The 5,631-nt window shown below is 35.8% G+C and overlaps 1 long non-coding RNA gene across 1 annotated transcript; it reads right to left on the bottom strand.

Moving 5' to 3' along the window:
* Nucleotides 1-2,059: 2,059 nt before the first annotated feature.
* On the bottom strand, nt 2,060-4,702 carry LOC121674187. The gene is made up of 2 exons (XR_006019485.1): nt 4,513-4,702; nt 2,060-2,223 (listed from the first exon to the last, which is right to left on the bottom strand). It is a non-coding gene; the product is annotated as an uncharacterized LOC121674187 (long non-coding RNA).
* Nucleotides 4,703-5,631: the final 929 nt, after the last annotated feature.

The raw sequence follows: 5,631 nt of genomic DNA, 5'->3' as shown, positions 1-5,631 counted from the left end.
ACATTTTATCTTCTTGGGTGGCTGGCTTTTGAGCTGAATTTTTTTAGCATTTTATGAGGTATAGGCATAATTGGCCTAACTATAATGTTTTTCAATCTACAGCCCTGTAAAAAAGGATGCTAGTCTAATTCCTTAATTAGGCCCACACTGTGGACCAAAACTACATGGCCATGCTAGGGCATGAGGAGCAGTGATGTCTCTGCCAGTTCCCTTATCTCTCCATCTCTAACCTGTAGGTATGGGAGGAGTGCTCTATACACTTCTCTTCATCCTAGAGTGTGACAATAAAGGTGGTCTAGCAATAAGGAAACACTGCTCCATTCCCCCCACAGTCAGGAAAACAATCTGCTGTTGGCAAAGGTGTATACCTGGATGGTGTTTTCCATTGGGGAAGAATAGTGCAATGCTTGGAATCAGCCTGGGGGTGTAGTTTGATTCATCGCCTTCACAGGATCTGAGAAGTCAGTTAGACCCGGATACTTAGAGGAATTTGGAAACCTTGTTTATATTCAAATTGATAAGAATTAGTTTCTTAATGTTCAGAATTATCTTCCTAAAGAACAATATGAACATTCAGATCTTGAGAGTATAGATTCAGTCTAATTATGCCTTAATTGACCACTCTGTCCATAATGAAGAAAAAAATTTCCTACTCCTTCAGTTTGCTGTGAAAATAGATACACTAAACAATACTTTGAGATGTTCCAGGTACGCTGGCAGTATGAAACAATACAGAATATGTTACTTCTAAAGATAGATGAGGCTGGGTTTTGAGGCACAAACTGTCCTTTTGGTTCATTAGCAGTCCATGGAAATCCATAGGAATACTTTTGTTCTACTAATAAGACAAAAGACATTATGGTATAGTTTAATCAGTAGACTACTAAATGTTTTCTTTACTGAACTCTGAACAATGAAGTCATCATTGCTCCTGGCTGTTAAATACGGTGTCTCTTTTTCAAAATATCAGTGATCACAGTGCACTAGGGCTCCTGGGCCTGTTGACAATTTTACACTAACTTTGCATTATTTCCTAGCCTTTATCTCAAATTGGCATCATTTTATTGCATTGATAACTAGAAGTAGCAAATCAGAAATTAGAAAGAAGGAAAACTGACACTGATTGATGTCCAAGTCTTTCTCCTGATTCGCTGATTAAACTCATCAATCTATATGCAGAAGAGATGTCCAATGCAAATGGAACCAACCAGCCTTAACGAAGTTGTGTTGTCAGCATACTAACAGGAAAATAGGATCCTCATGGCAGATAGGGAAAACAAAGCTAAACCAGAGACTGTCTGCTACAAACAACATTTATTTAAGAGATGGCAAATCACTATTTAAAACACGTCCTAAACATGACAGTAAATCTTGTTGGCTATATAGATTGTGCAGGAAAAAAATCAGGCTAGTTTGTGGGGCCCCTGGGCTGTGGGAAAACAGTGCTCTTTCTCAACTCAGTAGTCCCCCAGCTTGTTTGGAGAATGAACATTAGTGTCACTATCTAAAGCATCCCAGTCCCCAGACACACTGTAGTTTTCTGAGACTGTCCCTTCCTCTTCTACTTACACAGAGGTGCTACAGTCTGTTTCTTTTAAATGAGAGATCATCAAATTGGAGCTGCCTCCTAATTTTTTATTAAATGAAACATTTTTATAGGGATTCACTGTATTTCATTACTTCTGTATAAATCAAAATAATTTAGAGTAAAAAGTAACTGAAGAAAGTGGCTGCAAAGCAGAGGTGTTAATCTGGAAAAAAATATAAGAGTTTTGCAAACTCTTTGATAAATGGTGCAAACACATAAGTGCATGGAATATACAGAGTTTTGCATCTAGGGGTGTCTGAGTTGAAAGAAGATCAAAACAAGTAAATATGCAAGAATTTTATAAAACCCTACTGAAAACCTTTGGTCAAGGTCAGGTCAGCCAGTTCCAAAGAGAATAGGTAAATAACTTCCTCACAGTTATTTGATTAGAGATGGTTGGAAAAAGATTTTTTTCTTGAGGAATGATTTTTCTTGCTTTAATAGAAGAGAGAAATATTTGCCAGAAATACATTAACTTTTAACATTTTTATTTTCTGTAGTTTCTGTTGCTAGTACAGTCATATTTTGTGTAATTTCTTGCTAACGATGTGACTTCTGAAGCTTCTTGAGCCAATTTTTCTTGTGGTCAATGAATTGTCAAGAATGAGATGAAGAACTTAGACTGGTGATGGAGTCTAGAAAAAAAGGGAAAGGAAAATAAAATGTGTTTAGGCTACTTCAGCACTTTCTTATTTAGAGTAGCAATTTACAAAGTCATTGTGTTTGATAAATCAGTATTTCCAAAGCCTTTGCTCAGAAGCTATGTGCTACGGGAAAGGTTCTGTAATATAATTACAGCCACAGGAACCTAAAAATCAAGTATGAGGTCACGACTGGTACACTTTAGGTTGACTGTGGCAGTGAAGGATAACCCTTCCTCTGGGTGCTCTTCACTCTCTACTCTCTGTGGTTGCCAGTGGGCAGTGATTTCAGCTGGAGACATGGATACAAAACTCAGTACTCAACAATGTCCTCTTCCTTGATGTTTTCAAATGTTTCATTTCACATAAAGATATATTGTCTGCATTATTTCCCCTCTTAACGTACATTAACTATGTTCCTACAACTCATCAGATGTTTATTTCAATGAATGTAAAGGAAAAAAAAAGTGCTATAAATCAGTCCTTCTTTTCACCTCTAGGCTCCTGACTCCAAATAATTTCTTAAAATAACTGTGAAGACACAAAATATTTTAAGGGATCTTCTCTGTCCTGCTTGGCATAAAATTAGCACCCCATATCACATTTATCCTTAAATAAATTCCCAAAGACGAAAAATTAAAAAAACATATGGAAATTAATAGATCCCCCTCTGACCAGACTAAGATGCAATAGGCTTAACTGAGGCAAAGAATAGTCCATAAAAATGTTATGAAATGCCTTCTAACAGAAAGCTCAGGGAAGTATTCAAAAAAGACAGTGTGGGATCTCCATCATTAGAGGCCTTTAAGAGCAGGATTAGACAAGCAATTGTCAGGGATAACATAGGTAGAGTTGGTTTTGCCTTAGGGCAGAGGGATGGACTAACTGACCTCTTGAGGTCATTTTCAGCCTTGTGATTCTGTGAATGAAAACATACATCCCCTCCTAACTGCAATAGAATCTGTCATCACTCAACACCATTTCCTTTCAGTGCAATGCATTCAACCTTAACTTTGTCCTTTGTTTTGCTCTATTAAGGAGGTATGCTTTCAGATGTAGTCATGATCTAATGCTATATTAAGTGCTTTGTTAAGAATGAGGAAAAGATGCAAAATTTTGAAGTTCATTAAGAAATTACAAATTTCTATACATTTTTATGGCATGGTGGGCATGAGGGAGAAAAAACCTACAATGTTTTTTCTCCATATAAAAAATATTTTATTTTATAAAAAATAAAAATAAGATAATAGGTCATCTTGGTTATATTTACTTCCTTTGTAAATATGATAACTACTCTTAGATTTTGCAAGGTATCTTTATAGTGTCGTGTGTGTGTACATACATGCATATGTATTTGTATCTGTATCACTTTATATTGCAAATAGGAAATGCGAGTAGGAAGTGGAATTTGTAACCTAGCATTGTGTCATTTTGATATTGGCTTTTTTTTTTTTCATGTTAGAGGATAGTAGGAAGATCAGTAGAATTAACTTACATCCTTAATATGTAAAGTCTCACAAGAAAAAATAATCACTTTTCCAGGTTCTTGCTGATTCTCCAGTCAAGACATAGGGCTGTTCCAAGATGAGCTTTCTCTTACACCGTTATATCTTCTTCATAAACTTGTTCTAATAAATACTTGGTAAATTATGATCTGAATTATACCACTAAAAATTTCTAGCAAGCTTTTCCTAGGCACACAGGTATTTATGAAGCTAGTATAATTTTCTATATACAATGTAGAAAACTGAAAAGCAATTAAAAATACCATCCAAGATTACTTATCAGGCAATAATCTTTCCATTATGCTCCAATTTAATATTGGAGTAACTATATGATTTTCCCATACTGATCTTTTACTTCCTTCTCTTATGAGTTTTAATGATAATTTTTCTTAGAGAATCTCCTCATCTACTTTGTCATATTCTCCATGACTTTCTGTCACTACTCCCTATGTTTTCTCTCTTAGTGTACAAATACGTCTTTGTTTTCCTTACCTTAGAAATTTAAGATCTTCTTGTTTTCCACTAATGCCCTAGGTGTTAATTTAGGTTTTTTATTCTTTTTTTCTCATCTCAAATTTTTAAAGAAATACAGCATGTGTCTGGAATTCTCCTGTACTCATCTCTACGTCTGACTTCACTGGAAAATCTTCTTCTCAGCAAAGATGTTAAGAGTTCTTAGTCAAAGATCAGATTTAAAAATCATGTTTGTCTCATCAGCATAATCAATTGCACACTTAAAATCTTGTCTTCCTCCTCCTTTCTTAACTCTTTTTCTTACCTGTTTTCCTGTTTCCTCTAATCCTCCCTTTCATCTCTTCTCTGCTCTATTATTTCAGGTATTTTCATCTTATTATGGTGGTATCCTTATCTTTCTCTTCGATATTCTTCTTTTCCTCTAAACCACAGGTCTTGGTCACTTCATTCATTTCGACTGATGTAACTATCATCTTGGGTTTATTTTTCTTCATAGACCTAAAAGAAAGAAATTCTTTATTACTTCTTCTTTTTGATCAAATTCACGAACATCTTGCATGTCACTAGGGCTTGTAACCTGGCTCAACTCTGACAGTTTCTTAGTCCTTGCATCCAAATACTGTCTGCATAATTTATGAGACACAAACTGTTTTAGCCATCCACAGTTAAAGATACTGTCAGCTTTCACAATATCATATCCCAATTTCTACAAGCGGGATTCTACAATTTGTTAAAATGTGCATTTTTGTAGCCCAGAACTTAAACCATGATACCCTTACCTGCAAACTTGTTCCTACTTATTTAGTATCCCTCATTTGCTTTTAGTGACATTTACCAATGTATAGGAAGGATATTTCATATTAATCATGTGAAACTGAAACAACTTGAGAAAACAACATGAAGCTGAGTCGTGGGAGGCTTAGGGTAGATATCAGGAAAAGGTTTTTCACACAAAGGGTGGCTGAGCACTGGAACAGACCCCCCAAGGAAGTGGTCACAGCACCAAGCCTGACAGAGTTTGGACAAGGCTTTCAGCCATATTGTGGGACTCTTGGGGTGTCCTGCACAGGGTCAGGAGTTGGAGTAAATGATCTTGATGGGTCCCTTCCAATCCAGTTTGTTCTATGATTCTATGACTGAAGCATAGCACATTGACTTCTCATGTTTCTTTGTTTTCTTGTATTCCCGTTTCTTACAGAACCAATATCCTTATCTTCATCTTGTAAGTCTGTACAACATTTTACTCTTGTTTGTACAGTGCCTATATTATACAGTGCCTGTAAAATAGCAGTTTGTGTTCATGATAAAAATCTCAAAGCTCCATAGAGTTAATTCCCTGAAATTTTACAAGAGCTATCCAGCTTTAAGAATAATCAGAATTAGTCCTGCTGCATCTGTTTATATTTGCATGGTTCTGGTCTGT

This window comes from Corvus kubaryi, unplaced genomic scaffold, assembly GCF_017639235.1.
Source record: "Corvus kubaryi isolate FWS band 111438036 unplaced genomic scaffold, C.kubaryi_AGA036_p1.0 66, whole genome shotgun sequence".
Taxonomy (NCBI): Eukaryota; Metazoa; Chordata; class Aves; order Passeriformes; family Corvidae; genus Corvus; species Corvus kubaryi.
This window is presented reverse-complemented; position numbering and strand designations above follow the sequence as displayed.